This window comes from Canis lupus, chromosome 19 (assembly GCF_003254725.2).
Source record: "Canis lupus dingo isolate Sandy chromosome 19, ASM325472v2, whole genome shotgun sequence".
Taxonomy (NCBI): Eukaryota; Metazoa; Chordata; class Mammalia; order Carnivora; family Canidae; genus Canis; species Canis lupus.
Genome location: NC_064261.1, coordinates 44,562,092 through 44,582,390, shown reverse-complemented (window position 1 = coordinate 44,582,390; position 20,299 = coordinate 44,562,092). Strand labels below are relative to the sequence as shown.

The 20,299-nt window shown below is 33.9% G+C and overlaps 1 protein-coding gene and 1 pseudogene across 1 annotated transcript in view; both read left to right on the top strand.

The window, feature by feature from the left end:
- The window catches only part of LRP1B (LDL receptor related protein 1B), a 1,837,374-nt gene that overhangs the window by 745,370 nt on the left and 1,071,705 nt on the right, over positions 1–20,299 (top strand). The window lies entirely within an intron of this gene.
- Positions 13,736–20,195, top strand: LOC112648946 (heat shock cognate 71 kDa protein-like; annotated as a pseudogene).

The window sequence follows — 20,299 nt, the reverse complement described above, 5'->3', positions numbered from 1 at the left end:
TAGCCTCATAGAATACATTTGGGCATTTTCTTTCCTCTTTTACTTTTTGGAATAGTTTGAGAAGAATAGGTATTAAGTCTTCTTTAAATGTTTGGTAGAACTCATCTGTGAAGCCATCTGGTCTTGTGCTTTTTATTAGCTGGGAGTTTTTTGATTACTGATTCAGTTTCATTGCTGGTAATCAGTCTGTTCAAATTCTCTATTTCTTCCTGATTTAGTTTTGTTATATGTTTCTAGGGATTTATCCATTTCTTGTAAGTTGTCCAATTTTCGGGATAGAATTATTCACAATATTCCTTTATAATCTTTTATATTTCTCTGGTGTCAGTAGTGGTTATTTTTCCTCTTTCATTTGTGATTTTGCTTGAGTCCTCTTCCTCACTCTCTCCTTTTTTTTTTTTTTTTTTTTTTTTAAATCTAGCTAGACGTTTATCAATTTCATTGATCCTTTCAAAGAACCAGCTCCTGGTTTCATTTATCTGTTCTAAAGTTTTTTAAGTTTCAATATCATTTCTTTCTGCTCTAATCTTTATTATTTCCTTTCTTCTACTGGTTTAAGGTTTTGTTTGTTCTTTTTCTAGCTCCTTTAGATATAAGGGTATGTCGCTTATTTGAGATTGTTCATGCTTCTTGAGGTAGGTCTATTATGTCTATCAGCTTCCCTTTTAGAACTGCTTTGGCCAAATCCCAGAGATTTTGTGCCATTGTGTTTTCATCAGTAGTCTTTTTTTTAAAGATTTTATTTATTTACTCATGACAGACAGAGAAAGAGAGAGGGAGAGACATATGCAGAGGGAGAAGCAGGCTCCCTGAGTCAGGAGCTTGATGCAGGACTCAATCCCAGAAACCTGGTATTACGCCCTGAGCCAAAGGCAGATGCTCAACCATCCAGATATTTCCACCAGTAGTCTGGTTTGAAGTAGATTATCCAATTATAGAATCATGAGGAATATCATTACCCAATTCCAAATGTTCTAATATTTATTATTGGTTTTTTAATAATTCTCTATATTATAGATCATACATAAAGATATTAATAGAGTGATATTAACAATTTATAAATATTTTCATAATATACTCATTACTACTCTCGACATTCATTACTGATTTGGTTTTGTGTTGTATCTTCCTATATTGCTAACATTCTTGTGTGTTTATGTCTGTACTTCCAAATCCCATAGTCTTTAAAATTAAGTTACTTTTCTTCATGCTTGGCTACTAGCACCCACTGCTTCAGGCTTATGCTAAAGGCCTATGGCCAATTTAGAAGTAATTCTAAATAGACTAAATCTTTATAATTTACTCATGGATATTGAAAATTATATATTTTATTGGACTCAATCTGACACATCACCTGCTCCAGTAAATAATTTATTTTTGCATAGCATAAGATTCTTTGTCTTTTCCCATGTAATAAGTATATGTATTTTCTCATTCCATTATTTGTGGTATTTTTCTTTTAAATAAAATTTCTATGTGTCTATTTGAAATAGCTTTTGGATTTACCTAGCAATTATATGGTGATTTTTCCTTTGTCATTGATTTTTCTGATTGTCTTTATTATTTTATTCCTCTTACTTTTTCTAGGTTTAATTTTGTTGATTCTATTTTCCTAGTTAAATTTAGTCCATTTCTAATCTTTTTTTTTTTTTATCATGAAATTAGGCTACATATTTGCCTTTGACTACAGTTTTGGCCATATGCCATAGACTAATCTTATTTTCATTATCTGAATTGTCATCATAGATTTGCTTTCTATAGTATACATACTTTTTAAAATTTTGAAATTGAATTAAATTTTTAAACATTCTGATTAGTAATTTAATTAATGATTCAGAAACCATGGCTTATACAGTTCTATATTTTGGAATGTAAATATGTTTTTGGTGAATAATTATTTGATCAGCTGTTTTATGATACTAAAAACTAGCATATTATGTATTTGTAAATTGCAGTGTTTAATATGTATCTGTTTATGCAAACCTCCTGATGTCTTCATTATTTTGATCTATCTTCTCTATCACAGAAGAGATTATGAAATTACAGAGAAAAAAGTGTGTTTCTGTTTATTCTTTCAAGAAATACTTTCTGATTGCTATGCAACACTCTCTTCTAATTAGATAGGACAAAGTCTTGAGCAAAATTAGTTCCATAGTGCAAACAATCTAGTGCGAAAAATAGACGAATTAATATGCCACCACCTTTTGGTTAGGGTTGGCCAATAGGAAGGCAGTTTAGGTGATAGAAGGAAGATGGAGGGCAAGAGAAATAGTGAAGCTAGGGTATTTCTCCTTCTCTCTTTTTATCAGGTGGCTGAATTTCCTTCATGACTCCAGCCAGGAGATAACTGCTTCTTCATAGTCAAACCTGACCAGAAATGCCATCAGACTTCTAGCTTTTGCCAGAAGGCCATTTTTACCTGGTTCCATCAACATTACTTTTTAAGTTTATTTTTCCAGTCTTCAGAATGATAGTGCCTTCCTGTAATTATAAATCTTGAGGTTTCTTCACTTTCTCTAATTGTACTTTCAGCTTTTCTTAATGTCTTGAAAATTATCTTATTAAATACTCAAGAGTCTAACTCTGAATACTTGAAATAAGAGATAAATTTGTTTCCAGTTTATATTGAAATGAGTTAAATTTATTTCCAGTTTAGATTCATTTTAAGTGACCTAAGTTTTTTGCTTTCTGAAAATGAGTTGATACCAATTCAGAAGTATAAAACAATATGTTTTTTTTTTTTTTAAAGAAACATTGTTTGTTCATTTGTTTGTTTGTTCCTTTAGTAGGCTCCACACTGAGCACTGAGCCCAGTGCAGGGCTTGAACTCATAACTCTGAGATCTAGATCTCAGCTGAGATCAAGAGTTGAATGCATAACCCAATAAGCCCTCCAGGCACCCCAAACAATATATTCTGAAAAGACAAATAACTAAAGTACTATCTGTATAATTCTGGCTTTCAAGATTTCTGGAAGATAATTTTTTTTCTTCAGTATGCATGCATTTTATAATTAGAAAAGAGTGACTTGGGACTTTGAGTTTTACATATAGTCCCATAATTATATTGTGTACTATTAGAGAAAATTCCTTAGATTTTTTATTTGGGAAGTATTATCTACCCATTAATTTCATTGGTAGTACTAAAAAATACATGTTCATAGGCTATTCATATACTGGTTATATTTCAGTGACACAAATATTCTATAAATTCCCACTTAGTTTGCCTCTGTTGTTTAGTGAATATATTCATTTTCTGTAGGTCTCATTGAACATTGTTTTCAGCTTCAGGTTACAACTCTGTTCAACAGTAGGCTATTTTCCATTTCTCAGTATCATGATGAAAGGTGTTTTAGGATTTAATCATGGTTTAGCTCTTGACTTCCTTTTTTTAAAGATTGATTGATTGGTTGATTGGTTTGACAGAAAGGGAGAGAGAGAAAATGAGAGAGAGAGAGAGAGAGAAACAAGCAGGGGGAGCAGCAGAGAGGAAGGGAGAAAGAGAGGGAGATTAAATAATATTAAACAGTGTTAATAAAGCCTGCCTACTGAACAGTTAGCCCCAAGTAGGGCTGGATACCAGGAGCTTGGGATCATGACTTGTGCAGATGCGTAACTGATTGTGCCATCCAGGTGCCCCTTGCTCTTGACTTCCTTGATGTAATGGCTTGTTCCTAGGTTTGATTCCTTACAGTTACAAAGTGGTGTTTATACTATCAGAAATCACATTGTAAACAGAAATAACCAGCCAAAGACAACAGCTATTTCTTGTTCAAGTTCTCATCTTTTCTTTTAAAGATTTTATTTATTTATTTATTTATTTATTTATTTATTTATTTATTTATTCATGAGAGACAGAGAGAGAGAGGCAGACGCAGGCAGAGGGAGAAGCAGGCTCCACTCAGGAAGCCCGATGTGGGACTCAATCCCAGGACTCCAGGATCACACCCTGAGCCAAAGGCAGATGCTCAACCACTGAGCCATCCAGTTGTCCCAAGTTCTCATCTTTAGGAGGAAACACTTTACCCACAGGTAAACATACATTTCCCCCATCATGTCTAATTTTTCTAGATTGGGCCAAATTATCACTTCCTATTCCAGAACTATAAAGGAAGCAAGTGAAGCAAATATTTGACCTTTCAATCTCTATATTTGGAGATGAGTTGTGATAATAAGAAGGAAGCTTTGTGTAGGATATAAAACAAATCCACAGTTACAATCAAGAGTACCTGCCACTATTCATCCCTTTGGTCCTGCACAGACTTTTCCCTACACATGCCCAGCATGACTGTTTGTGTTCTGAAAAATATTTTTCTTCTTAAAATGAGACAAACTAAAATTGTCTCTAATCACTACATTCAGCTTTAGTATCAAAGTTTTTTTTTAAAAAAATTAAGATTGTATTTATTTGAGAGAGAGGGCCAAATCCTAACCACTAGACTACCAGAGAGGGAGAGGAGAGAGAGAGAGAGAGAGAGAGAGAGAGAGAGAGAGAGATGAAGAAAGAGAGAATCTAAAGCAGACTCTGCTCAGTGCACAGCCTGACACAGGGCTTTATCCCAGCATGGTGAGATCATGACCTGAACCAGAACCAAGAGTCAGAGCTTAACTGACTGAGTCACCCACGTACCCCTCAAAGTTTTTATTTGAAAGCCAACTAAAACAATTCTAGAGAATTTCAATAGAAAAAAGTTTTATTGAAAGCGTATGTGGTACCTCAAAGTGTCTCTAAAAGGACAAGAATCATGGTTGGAATCATCCAGGCTAGAACAGTGTCTCAAATCATATCACAAAACTGGTCCAGTGTAGACTTATCACTGTTGTCACTGGGATGAACATACAGCTGAAATCACCATCAGGAGATACTGCTGTCAGATTGCTGCCATTGTTATCTTGGAAACCAGGTGTGTGTATCTGACTCTACGAGCAGCATCCTCATTAGAATGGAGCCCATGCTCTTTCTGCTTCTTCACAAAACTAGCTTCTGACCCAAAGCCCCAGTGGTTATACCTAAATGTAATGCCCAGGAAGGGTGCTTCAGCTGTGCTACAAGAGGTTGGGCAAATGAGTAGTTGGGATTTTGAGAGTGTATTTTATGAGGAGTGTTCCTGAAAAACTAAGTTACTCCTTAACATAGAAAAAAGGGTTCAAAATATGGACAACCAAAAAAGTATAACAAATACCTGAGAAAGCAATCTGAATGAAAGATATGAATAGTGTCTAAGAAAGGGTAGTATTATTCAAGACCAATAATATGACAATCTCACTAAAATCCATTTTAATTACTGTTTCAGGTAAAATTCTATTAGATAGGAAGGATACCTTTTATAGTACAGCCTACTAAGAATTATATTGTCCTTTGCTCATTAATTTAGAATCAGGCCTGATGTTTAAGATTTTAATTTTTAATTTACCTCATTAGCAAAAAATAAGACCATAAACCAAACTGTAGTTGTTTATATTACTAAACTTATCTTGTTATCCATTCAATAAACAATTTAAAATTTGACAATTCTTAAGAATGTTACACTTGGGACACCTGGGTGGCTCAGTGGTTGAGCACCTGCCTTTGGCTCAGGACGTGGTCCCAGAATCCCAGGATTGAGTCCCACATTAGCTCGCCTCAAAGAGCTTGCTTCTCCCTCTATGTCTCTGCCTCTCTCTGTATCTTTCATGAACAAATAAATAAAATCTTAAAAAAAAGAAAGAATATTACACTTAAGGTGAGTGGGGAGATGCATGAAATAGGTGAAGAGGATGAAGAGTACACTAATGATGAGCACTGAGTAGAGTATGCAATTTTTGAATTACTACATGGTACACCTAAAAGTAACATAACACCATATATTAATAGGAATTACAAAATAGAAAGCAGTATAACATAGGAGTACAATAATCAATATAAATTGAAAGATTTCTTTGTTAAATGTAGGTATATTAATTGCTGATAATGTATAAATTTTTGAATAATAAGTGTATTTGTAAAAAAGGAAAAAAAAGATTGTTACATTTGGAAAGAGTATGCTGATATAAAATAAAAAGCAATAGTTCTTATAGATAGTGAATTGGTAAATAGATGGTCACAAAACCAGTTTTATGTATCTGTGCTACTCACTTAGTGTGGTGGTACTTGTCCAAATATATCAGCATTCTAATAAGACACAAGATGAAATAGACATTTTTTGTTACACATCATTAATCTTCCTTATCAATAAACAAGTTTCCAAAGGGACTTGTGAAAGTATGGAATACCACAAGAATACATTTAAATAATAAAAGAAAAATGAGTTATTAAAAAAGTTGCATTTTTCTATTTTGCTACCAGTGATTAATTAAATATAGAATTTGGCTCAACTCTGCTAATTTAGTTTCTAGAGATCTTATTAAAGATTTCTGCTGTAGAATTGTTGTTTAAGTAATCTAGATATTTTCTAAGATTATTGTTATAGGTTTTCAGCTTTTCATATTAATTTTATATATATGTATATATAGCAAGATTAATTGCATATTACTTGAGCAGAAGTTATTTCTACTGAGGTAGTGAATATTGACACTATGTTCAACAATATTATTTCACATTCTGAAGTTCACATTTTCGTTTCTTCATGTTTTCATATCACCGGATCTTTCTCCTCTTGTGGCTATTAGGAAAAAATGTTAATAAAGCAACCATCTATAAACACATTTTCTAGATTTGTAATAATATCTATATTTGAATGCGCCAATGAGTTAATGTTTTGTTATGCTACTTTAATTTATTTTAGGTCCCTAAAAAGCTTCTTTTGTTCCTGAGGTTTGGCATAAATAATGCTTTTTTGTGTAAATACTTATGTTTTGTGTAAGACTTTTAAGTTCTGTGTAAAAGGCTTTGGTTTGGTCAGTACTTATTTATGCATTTTATCAATGACTTCCCTTGGTGATGTGTTATGCTTAACTTTTCCAAGAAAACTGCATGTCTATTATCATATGATGGCATATAAAGGTTTCCTGGACACATTCTCTGAAAATTATTTTGGTGTGATTTAATTAGGAAAGAGATGAAAATAATACTTTTAATGATACCTTCAATTACTTTTGAAAGTTCATTATTTTTCCCTTTTTTAGTTGTGATGTCTTTGGAGACCAGGGAGATAACATTTTTTATTGAGAATCAAAGACATGAAAATAGTTGTACTGATTTTTCTTAATATTCAGATTTATAGAACTTAAATGTTTAGTATAGGAGATCAATGAACAAAGATAACAAGGAATAATAGAAAGGAAAGAAAAAAGTAGAAAGGAAAGACCATATACTAAGCACTGAATATAAAAAAAGATTATATGATTAACCCAAGGTTACAAATAATAATTGGCATTTCTTGGATCTAAACTAAACTAAAAACAAATGAACAGACAGAAAAAAATCAATAGAGCTTTTTCTTCTGTGCCATTTTATAGTAACTTAGGCATGAGCTTCTATGAGCTTGTCTATGGACATATGTTGTTCATTTAATAGTTCCCTGTGCTCAGAATAATAGATGATCATAACATGTTGCCTAAATTGAATGATGATCATAGCTAATGTAAGAACAATAACAAAAGATTGAGTAACTAGGATCTTTTTCTTAATGAAACACGGAGTATTAACATATGAAAGTACATCAAATAATACCCCCAGAATTTCAAAGTTTGATAGAAAAATTTAACTCTCTTTCATTCCAGTCTTGTATAGTTTGGGTGGTGGCTCTTGCTCACATTCTTCTTTAAGGATGATTCAGGCACCTCCCTATTATAAATACTTGGTCTTTTAGGTCATAATGGAATGGCAAGAGCAAAGATAGTAAGGCAGTGAGGTTAATGACCATCTCTGGAAGTAGTGTATATCTCTTTTTCCCACATCCTTTGGGCCAGAACTGAATCATATGGCCCCAACCTAAATACGAGGAATATTGGGAAATATGGTTTTGCTATGTCCCCAACAGGAAGAGACTGAAGTATAATTTTCCTCTACCATATACAGCCAACAAAGTGACTTAAAAAAAAACAAAACAAAACAGAATTATCTCTGGATGATCTATAATCAGTATGTTTATATGGTAAATGGAATATAGACTGACTTAGAAAAAATTCACACTACTTCTATGGAATGTTTCTAAGATCTTAATCATATTTAAGAGAAATAAAACATTTTCTTTGATTCCTAAGTCTGCTGCCATTCTGCTTCTCCTACTATGACTGTTAATGAGATTCTGCATAAGATATTATGGTTACTGGAAGACCAAATTTTGTAGCAAAAATCATAGGCCAGATTTTAATAGATGACAATTCTTATATGATGGGGCCTGTAATATTGCCATTTTAATAAACATCAGTTGATACCACCTTAGTGCAAAACGTGAACAACCATTATTTTATGGGATAATATATTTTCATTCAATAGTAATATATAAATTTATATCACTCTTTAATAATTGTGGGTTTAAGTATTTTCTTAGTTTTAAATCAATTAACCAAGAGTCAGTTCCACTTCATCATAAGGACATAAAAACCATCAATTCAGTAGAATAACCTCTTTTCTTGAATCAGAGCTGTGTGTAAGCGATGCTTACATTAGGTGTTAACCTTAAGGGAAACTAAGTAAATAATATATGGAAATTCTCTGAGCTATCATTGCAAATTTAATGTAAATCTGAAATTATTCCAAAATATAAGGTTTATTAAAGAAGAAATGTGCTTGAAATATGACATCATAATCTTAAATACGTCTTATAGCAGGACATTTCAATTTATAGGTATTTATTAGCAGCCTATATGGCATAGCAGAATATCAGTAGGTACAAATAGCTGCCGACATTTTTTTATTCTTTTAGTAATATGTATTGCAAACTGGAAAAAAACTAATAAAAAAGTGGATGAGGGACCTAATAACTAATCTTTCTAACTTGATTTTCTAATTTTAATAAGTCATTTACATAGCATCCTAAAAAATCTCTCTAAACTGCAACATTATTAAGTGATTAATAATCTTTCTGCTTACCTCTCCAGTCATCATCCCCTTACATTTTTCCCTTAAACACTCTTCTCTAGGGCAATGAATATGGTCATTTTCCCAAATATCCCATGCTTCCTCATGTCTCTAGGATGTTTGTTTATGATCCCTTAGTTCCCCATCTGTGATGCTGTGATGCTTTTCTCTCTACTCTAAATAGCCTGCCTCATATCTATTTTCATTTGTCCTTGGCTGGTTTCTATATGTCATTTGGGCCTGAGCTTCTATATTACCTTTCAAATCAACATGAACCCCTTTTGAACTATTTCAAGATCAGATTATATACGCTCTTCCTCAGTCTCTTTCAAGCATGTTTTATTATAGTATTAAAGTAATTGTTGATTATATTTGACTTTCCCACTCGCCTGGGACATTTATGTAGAAGGGATCTGCATTATTGTGTCCCCATGGGTAGCACAGTCTCTGCTCCATTGCAGGCCTTATTCACATTTGATTACTAAATGAATGAATGAAAAATTGCATATTATGCAATAGATTTTGGTCCTGAAGGAAAATATCCTGGAAGAAGCACATATTGTGTTGAATTAAAGTTTAGAAAGGTTATGATCTGTATCCTCTGTTTGTACTAGGACATCTTGATTTAAAGCTACGAAGCAAGTAATGGTGATCTGTTGATATTTGGGAAGTCAAGGAAAGAAGAAAAGTGCAAAGGGATAAAAGAAAGCAATATTAAGGTATAACAGAAGGGGTAGGTTATGAGTTTAATTAAATACATTTTTTTTTAGTTGGAAGAAACCTTAGAAACTATAAATTTATATACATGAACATTTTGATTCAGAAATGTTCAGTGACATCTTAAAGACATATATATGAGAAGTTAGTGGTAGAATGAAAGGGTTTTGTTTCTCAATTCACTTGAATTTCTTGATTCTCAATCCAGAGCTCATTTTCACTATATCAAGTTGACACAAGTTCAGTTTATGACTCATATCATGAATATTTTGAAGAAAAGTTTTATACAAAAATATCTTGATCAGACATGTAAAAAATATATTAGGGACACATGGGTGCCTCAGTGGTTGAGCATCTGCCTTTGACTCAGGGCGTGATCCCGGGGTCCTGGGATCAAGTCCCAGATCCAGCTCCCCACAGGGAGCCTGCTTCTCCCTCTGCCTGTGTCTCTGCCTCTGTGTGTGTGTGTCTCATTAATAAATAAATAAAATCTTCAAAAAAAATGTTAAAACCGAGACTTAATGTTTCCAGGATTATCTGTTTTGTATTAAAAAGTTAGAGCTTTGAAGATATGATGAAAGCCCTAAATTCCATGCAAAGTATGATATATGATTCTAAAGTTAATGTTTAAATAACAACTTTAGAGACTTTTACCAAATACATTTCACCTCTGATTTCTGCAACCAAATCAGTTGAAAAGACAAACATGTCTCAGGACTCTTAACATCTATAAGTGATCCTGCAGAATTCAAAGAAAAAGTGTCAGTCCAGACAAAGTCACACTAGCAAATTTTTGGAATAAGAAAATTTCCCTTTTATCTCTTTCCTTTGAGTAAGTTTTCATTTTCCTTATAACTTTCCCCTTCACTATTCTCATAACATCCTCAATACTACAACCCTTTCACACTGATAATCCCACCCTGACCTTCTCTGCCCTCATTTTAAACCCTTTGGAGGGCTTAACTAATCCAAAATTACTTTATCTACACAGCCATCATATTTCCCATATCTTCACTATTACACCCTTTGATTGCTATTAAGAAGAAATTGAGAAAAGGACTTAAAGCTGTGTTAATGATTTATATATCTTTACCCTATTCTCCATAGTATTTATTGCCCTAGAAAGTCATATTTTAAATAAAGTATACATGTAACTTATACTTAGAGGAATCTCTAACTAGGCGAGTTTCAGAAAGTGAAATTCATTATTAGAAAAAAAATATTTTGTATACCAGTCCAATCATAGGCATAGACCTCTCTTGCATGGGAATTTACCTGTAGGATAATTTCTCCTAAGGTAGTTGTTCTTATCCAGGGGAATGGACAGGATTTGTATCAAAATTATTGATAAGTACTAGCATACTACAGTGGTTTGAGGTTTATCTTCCTCACTATTTCAAGATTAAGAACTGTCCTCTGTTAAAAATCACTTTTTGCAGCTGATTCTTCATATTGTATTTTTCTCTCCACCTACTTCAAAAACCACAGATCCTCTAACTGACAAGGATGATTTTTAAACAGAGACCTTGATGTAATGAGCAGTGGGTGTTCTATGCAACTGATGAATCACTAAACTCTACGTCTGAAGTTAACAATATACTACGTGTGAATTAATTTAACTTAAATACAAATAAATAGAGATCTTTGAGATAGTGGTACAATGGCCTCTGCTCTGTGTGTGTGCATTGTGTGCATAGAGATATTGCTGTAAAGACGGAATAGGAGATTATGTGGTCATTTGTATTTATTAGTTATTTATGGTCAACCCTGGTGAAGAAATCTCTAAAACTTGAGAGTTGCTCATAACAAAGTATAGACACTTTGGAGTGTTCTGCAGTTTGAGTTCCTTATAACAAGATCATTTGTCACATTTAGTAGCAAATCTCTGTGGATGACCACTAAGCCAGACCTCTTGCATTTAATTGTGTTTACAGCTAATATTGTTAAATGCACAGAGCAAGTAAACAAAAGAACTACTATGATGAATCATCCAAATCATTACTGCAAAACAAGATAGTAAATTCTAATTCTATCTTTTCCTTTGGGGAGATTTAAAGTAAATTTTCCTGCATATAATGTTTTTAATGTTGCATTTTACACCATTTGCTTTTAATTTTTTTATTATTTGAGTATTTTGTTATTTAGTACTCCTTTGCTTTGAAATCTGATTTATTAAATGAAAAAGAGAATAATTCTGTACTTAGAAAATAGGATATTTTTCCGTTTTCCGTACTCATTTTGAAATCTATTTGTGCTATCGTTTAGATTTCTTTTCCTCCACACTTTTCCCACCTTACCTGAGATTTCTTACCTTTTTTTTTTTTTTCTTTTTCTTTTTGGATCTTATGGACGCACATCTTTCTATTTTACCTGGATAGTGGGAAAAGCTAACGCATAGAAATGGCAGTTAGCAAGAATTTTTTTTTAAAGATTTTATTCATTTATTCATGAGACGCACACACACACACACACAGAGGCAGAGATGCAGGCAGAGGGAAAAGCAGGCTTCTTGCAAGGAGCCCGACATGGGACTCAATCCTGGGACTCCAGGATCACGCCCTGGGCAGATTGCAGGTGCTAAACCACTGAGCCACCCAGGAATCCCAGTTAGCAAGAGTTTTATACTGAAATACTTTGTGTTTAAAACCACCCAGGTGTGAAGAATGCTCTGAGATGTGTGTGACCATTTTTAGGCTCCTATAATCCAGTCTGCTGTGGGAATAGTAGACTACATTTAACTGGATTGGTGTTCAGTGCCTGGTCTGATTTGATAGGCCCCTTCTGTTTTCTGAAGTGCCATGTCATTATCTCAAGAAATGTTTTAGACATGTTATTTTAACTACTTATTTCCATTCAAGTTTTGGAAGATTAAAGTTTCAGGGTAATAATTGAAAATCTTTCATCTCATAACTTTAGTTTTTAATACTCCATCCTTAATTTATTTTACTCCCCAAAATATTGCTAGATCCTGATTGTAACCACGAATACAAGTAAACTTGATGAAAATATTAGTAGCTGAATGATTACTCTTCATCAGAAATAAACCATAGTATAGTACTCTAGGGTACTGCTACTTTGTCACCCTATCTAAAAAGTAAATTGAATGTTTTATAGTAGTTGTTTGAATTGAATTGATTTTATTAAAACTTAAAAATATGTTAAATTAAATCTGATTTACATGGACATCTGAAAGCAAGTGTGCCTTTATGTAAATAAGGGAATAGGTGTTGTATAACTCAATAGCTCTTATATTGCTTTAAATTATTTTTCTTGGAATTTCCTGTTGTTATTTTACTCAGATAATGGCAGGAGATTACAATATGGTTAACTTAACACATACCTACACTTCCCAATGGATAGGGTAATCAGAACTCTTTAACCTACCAGGTGAAGTACCTGTTCTATTTTTTGAAAGAACTGAGATTGCATTGTGTTAACATTTGATTTCTATTGACTTTTTAGTGATTACGATTAACACTTAAATTCTTACTACATTATTAGGATAAAAATAAAATGGGGAAAAATTATACCTTAATTAGAAGGAGAAATGTGTAAAAGGCAAGCCAGAATTATATCTGATATAATAAGATGTTTAGAAAAGTATGTGTGTGCATGTGTGTGCATGAGCACTCAGAAGAAAAATAAAAGGGGAGTGAGGAGCATCAGATTTAGATTGTAAATTTAGATAGTATGAACACAGCATTCCTTGATGAGAATACAATATTTGAAGAGTGAGCCATATGATTATCTAGGGAAAGAACATTCCAGACAGAGGAAGCATCAAGAGCTAGCACCCTGAGAGGAGAGTACACCTATTTAACAAAAAGCAAGAGAATCATTGTGGCCAGAGCAGATAAGTGAGGGTAAGAATAGTAGTAAATGATTTCAGAATGATGCCCACCCAGTTAATGTAAAGCCTTGTAGACCTATGTTAGGACTTTGACTGTTACTGAGTGAAATGGGAAGTGAAGATTTTGAAGCAGAGGAGTGATATAATCTCATTTAAATTTTAATAAGAAGGGTCTCATTGAGAGCAGCGCTGTATCTCCAGATGGCTATTTTCTCCTCGAGTCAAGCCCATCCCACACAGAAGCAACTATGTCTAAGGGACCTACAGTTGGCATTGATCTTGGCACCACCTACTCTTCCATGGGTGTCTTCCAGCATGGGAAACTGTAAATAATTGCCAATGATCAGGGAAACCAAACTACCCCAAGTAATGTCACCTTCACTGACACCGAACGATTGATCAGTGATGCTGCAAAGAATCAAGTTGCGATGAACTCCACCAACACAGTTTTTGATGCCAAATGCATGAATGGATGTAGATTTGATGATACTGTCGTCCAATATGATATGAAGCATTGGCCCTTCGTGGTGATGAATGATGCTGGCAGGCGCAAGGTCCTAGTAGAATACAAGGGAGAGACAGAAAGTTTCTATCCAGAGCAGGTGTCCTCTATGGTTTTGAAAAAGATGAAGGAAATTGCAGAGACCTACTTTGGGAAGACTGTTACCAATGCAGTTGTCACAGTACCTGCATACTTCAATGACTCTTGGTGTCAGGCTACCAAAGATGCTGGAACTATTGCTGGTCTCAATGTACTTCGAATCATCAATAAGCCAACTGCTGCTGCTATTGCTTGGCTTAGACAAGAGGGTTGGAGCTGAAAGGAATGTGTTGATCTTTGATTTAGGAGGTGGCATTTTGATGTGTCAGTCCTTACTATTGAAGATGGGATCTTTGAGGTCAAGTCCACAGCTGGAGACACCCACTTAGGTGGAGAAGACTTTGACAACCGAATGATCAACCATTTTATTGCAGAGTTCAAGTACAAACACAAGAAGGACATCAGCGAAAACAAGAGCGCAGTCTGTCGTCTCTGTACTGCTTGTGAACATGCTAAGCGTACGCTTTCTTCCGTCACCCAGGCCCGTATTAAGAGTGAGTTTCTGTACTAAGGAATTGACTTTTTTTTTTTTTTTTAGGAATTGACTTCTATACCTCTATTACTCATGTCTAGTTTGAAGATTAAAGCTGACCTGTTCCATGGCACCCTGGACCCTGTAGAGAAAGCTCTTCAGAATGCCAAGCTAGAGAAGTCTCAGGTACATGATATTGTCCTGGTGGGTGGTTCTACTCATATCACCAAGATTCAGAAACTTCTGCAAGATTTCTTCAATAGAAAGGAACTGAATAAGAGCATCAAACCTGATGAGGCTGTTGCTTATGGTGCATCAGTCCAGGCAGCTATTCTTTCTGGTGACAAATCTGAAAATGTTCGAGATTTGCTGCTGTTGGTGTCACCCCACTTTCTCTTGGCATTGAAACTGCTGGAGGAGTCATGACTGTGCTCCTCAAGTGCAATACTACCATTCCTACCAAACAGAAATAAGCCTTCACTACCTATTTTGACAAACAGCCTGGTGTGCTTATTCACGTATATGAAGGTGAGTGTGAGCTATGACCAAGGATAACAACATACTTGGCAAGTTTGAACTCACAGACATACCTCCTGCCCCTTGTGGTGTTCCTCGGATTGAAGTCACTTTTAATATCAATGCTAATGGTATCCTCAATGTATCTGCTGCGGATAAGAGCACAGGGAAAGAGAACAAGATTACCATCACTAATGACAAAAGCTGCTTGAGCAAGGAGGACATTGAGCACGTGGTACAGGAAACTGAGAAGTACAAAGCTGAAGATGAAATGAGTGAGACAAGGTGTCTTCCAGGAATTCACTTGAGTCTTATGCATTCAACATGAAAGCAAATGTTGAAGATGAAAAACTTCAGGGCAAAATCAATGATAAAGACAAACAGAAGATTCTTGACAAGTGTAATGAAATCATTAACTGGCTTGATAAGAACCAGACTGCAGAGAAGGAAGAATCTGAGTGTCAGACAAAAGAGCTGGAGAAAGTCTTCAACCTCATCATTACCAGGCTTGTACCAGAGTACAGGAGGCATGCCAGGAGGAATGCCTGGAGGATTCCCTGGAGGTGGAGCTCCTCCCTCTGGTGGTGCCTCCTCTGGACCTACCACTGAAGAGGTTGATTAAGCCAACCTGATAATAAGTTTAGCATTGTTTTGCACAACATTTGAAGGATCCAGATTTGTAGCAAATTCCATGGCAGCTTTAAGGTCAAGCTGCTATAGTAAGTGTACTGGGCATTCTTAATACTTGAATATGGAATATGTGCACAGGGAAAGGAAATAAAAACTGCAATTTATAAACACTGTATTATTAAGTGGAAAATGCAATGTCTTCAATAAAACTCTATTTGAGATTGGCACCATTAACAAAATTAGTAAGAGGATTCCACTTGCAAACAAGTGAAATGACAGGGATGCAAACAATGATGTCACAAATGGCAAAATACATGAAGTAATAGCTTCATTGAACATTGGGTAACAAAGGGCAGTGTTCCCTGATAGTCATGAAACAAATGAGGTGAGAGCCCTTTGATTGCTCCAACTGTCATACATTGAAGTTCTTCCGGGCAGACTCCAGCTACCTCTCAGGTTGAATAGAAGAGAGAGAGCCGAATGTTCTAGGAAGAGGCAAAGGTAGATTGGGTTCGCAGGGAACAGGAATGGGGAGAAGGGAGCTGCACAAGGGCATCTGGATATTACAGAGTAGACCTATTATTCAGATGAGGAGAACATATTCTGAGGAAATACACAAAGCCGGATAAAAAAGCTACCTATAAAAGTTATAGGGAAATAATTCACAGAATTATATAAGACTGGGTATTGTGTCTGTTCCTGTCAGCCAGAGTGGAAAACTTCAAAATTCACAGGTCAACCAGTAGACTTAGAAGTATTTTACCTTAGTAGTTCAGAAACGTTAGTCCTAGCCACATGCTGTTCTGATTCTGCTTTAACGGGGCTTAAAATAAAAACCAGAAAGAAACCACTTCCAAATAACCGCTTCACAAAACAAAAGTCAAGATTATTTATAAGCATATAAAAATATCTAGCACAGAACATCCAATGTCTGACATCCAATAAAAAACTGACAGCCATTCAAAAAAGCAGGAAAATGTCCATATTGAGGATAAACATCAGTTGATACTAATCCAGAAAATGGCATTGATGATAGAACTAGTAGACAATTAAAAGAGTTACTATAACTATATTCCATGAATTCAAAAAGATAAAGGAGAGATTAGATATGTTTAGTAAATACATAGAAATTATACTTAGATGAAAAATATACTTCATGGGAATTATGAGAGGTTAGACATTGCAGAATAGAAGATTAGTATGTTTGAAGTTATAGTAGTAGAAATCCAAAATTAAAGGAGGAAAGGACTTCAAAAAATATAAACAATGCATCACTGAATCAGGGGACAATTTCAAGCACCGTAAGATACGTGTAACTGAATGTTCCCTGAAGCAGACACAAGAGAGAAGGGTCTAGAAAAAAGAGTATTTGAATAATTATTGACTAAAACTTTTCCAAATCTGATGAAAACTGCAAAACCACAGGTTTAAGAAATTCAGTGGAACTCAAGTATGAGGAACATGAAGAAAACTGTGAGGCATTTCATAACAAAATTTTTCAAAAACGATAAAAATCTTCAAATTAGCCAGATTTGTTTTAAAAAGACACACTATGCATACATAGACAAAGATAAGGATGAAAGCAGATTTTTCATCACAACACAAGCCATGAAACAGTGGAGTAACATCTTTAAAAAGTGGAAAAACACAAAAAAATCTTAACCTAGAATTCTTTGCCCAGAGAAGATAACTTTTTAAAAAAGACAAAGATATTTTCAGATATAAAAAAATTGAAAGAGGGGATCCCTGGGTGGTGCAGCGGTTTAGCGCCTGCCTTTGGCCCAGGGCGCGATCCTGGAGACCCAGGATCGAATCCCACGTCGGGCTCCCGGTGCATGGAGCCTGCTTCTCCCTCTGCCTGTGTCTCTGCCTCTCTCTCTCTCTCTCTCTTTCTGTGTGACTATCATCAATAAATAAAAATTTAAAAAAATTGAAAGAAAAAAAACATTGAAAGAATTCATTTCCAGTAGACCTGCAATTACAAGAAGAAATAAAGTACTTTAATAAGATGGAAGATGGGAATCTGAAACTACACAAAGGAATGATACCTACTTGTTTTTATTTTAAACTTTTCTTATTTTAAAAATTTTAAAAATAAAATTGCCTATTAATGTGTTGTGGAATTGATAACACATGTGTAAGTAAGATGCGTCACACTAAAAGCAGAAAGGATAGGAAAGAAATGAAAATATACAGTTGTGAAGTTGTTATGCTGTAAGCAATGTGGTCCAATATTACTTGAAGGTAGATTGCATTAAGTTAAAGATATATATTTCTAATCTTCTAATAATTTCTAATTTCCAAAGAAAAGGCATAAACAGAATTATAGCTAATAAATCAATAATAGAAAACGGAATCACAAAAATAATACTTAATCCAAAGGAAGGCAAAAAGAAAAAGAAAGAAGCAACGGGAACCAAAATTGATGGGAAAAATAAAACACAAGAGCAAGGTAATAGATGTGCATTCAACAATATCAGTATTCATATGAAATATAAATCTTCTAAGTGCTTTAATTAAAATAGACAAAGAGTGTAATAATGTCTGAGAAAGCAAGAACCAAGTATATGCTCCTTCCAAGCAATCTTCTTAAAATATAAAGACATAAATAGGTTAAAAGTAAAAGCATAATAGTCACAAAACACTGGGGTAGTTATATTAACATCAGACAAAGTAGAAAAGGAATAATGCCAGCAACAAAGGGACATTTCCTAATGATAAAATGGTCAATTCATCAAGACAGCATAATAATCCTAAACATTTATACACCTAATAACAGCTTCAAAATACATGGGGGTGGAGGGAATGTTAATGAATCACAAGCAGAAAGAGACACATTCACAACTATATTTGAAGACTTCAGACCAATTTTTCAATAATTGATAGAAAAGTAAAGAGAACATCATGAATACTTGATCAATGTTATTAACTAACTTAACTTACTTAATATTTATAGAACATTGACCCAAATCACCCAGCAGAATCCGTATTCTTTTTTGAGGGCACAGGAAAATTTCCGAGGGTATAGCATCCATAAAATAAGTTTTGATAAATTAAAATAATGATTAAAATTACATGAAGTATTTGTTTTAAAAATTAAATTAGAAATTATAAAAGATCATTGGAAAAATTTGGGAAACTAAATTGCATACTTATAAATAACCCATAGATGAAGACATCGAAGGAAAAGTTCGTATTTGAGCTGAACAAAAATATATGTGCAAAAATGTAGCATTGGATATGTATATCGAAAATGAGAGGTCTGGGGCACCTTGGTGGCTCAGTGGTTGAGCATCTGCCGTAGGCTCAGCTCATGATCCTGGAGTCCTGGGATCAAGTCCCATATTAGGCTTCCTGCAGGGAGCCTGCTTCTCCCTCTCCCTATGTCTCTGCCTCTCTCTGTGTGTCTCTCATAAATAAATAAATAAATAAATAAATAAATAAATAAATAAATAAATAAATAAATACAATCTTTTTTAGAAAATGAGAGATCTAAATAAATGACATGGCACTCACTTGACAAAACTAGAAAGAGAACAAATGAAACCCAAACTATAAGTACACTGTAAGAAATAATAAAGACTAGAGCTTAAAAAAAGAAAAGATGAAATAAGCAGGACAAAAAAGCAAACAATAAATCCGTGACACTAAAGCAATTTCTTTGCCAAGATTAATAAATTGATAAACCTCTGTGATTATATATACATATATATGTTAAATATATATATTTATGTATTTATATATATAAATACACACGTATTTGACTTTTGACAAAGGTGCAGAAGCTATTCAGTGGAAAAAAGAGTAGTCTTCTTGACAACTAGTGCTAGAATAATTGAATATGTGCAAAAGTTAAACTGATTTATACCTCGCACCATAAACAAAAAGTAGCTTATCAAAATTTCTATATTCCAATTGAAATTATAATTTATTGAAAATAGTATAATCTGCATTCACTTTAAACCTATTTTTTACATACATAGATTTTTAAAAAATCATTTTAGTGGTTAACTAAATATCTTTGTTGTTCATCCACTTATTAACTATCAATTGAGTTCTGACAGGAAATGCAATAACAATAGAGAACAAGATAAATATAGTCCTTCTCTGACCCTATTTGAGGAGATGGATTATGTCCTCTATATATTTCCACAATTGAAAATTAAATATTTGCATGACTAAATCCATCCAGATTTTATATGAAAATACATATACATCTTCAGAAAACATGCATGGAATAGAATTATATTAGGTGTAGTTGCTTTAGAACCTAGTAATCTGAATGAAGAAAGCACTAGTATTGCCATAGATATAGTTTTGAATCAGTTTTCAGAAATAAGACTATAAATACTTCTCTCATCATATATAAAATGTGAGCTCTACATCCCCAAATGGTGTATAGTTTATTACAAGTCTACTATTAAGTAAATTAAAATAAATAACACTTTGTATCTATTTTATAAGTCAACTTATATGTATAATTAAAAATAGATGACAATAACTTTATGGAG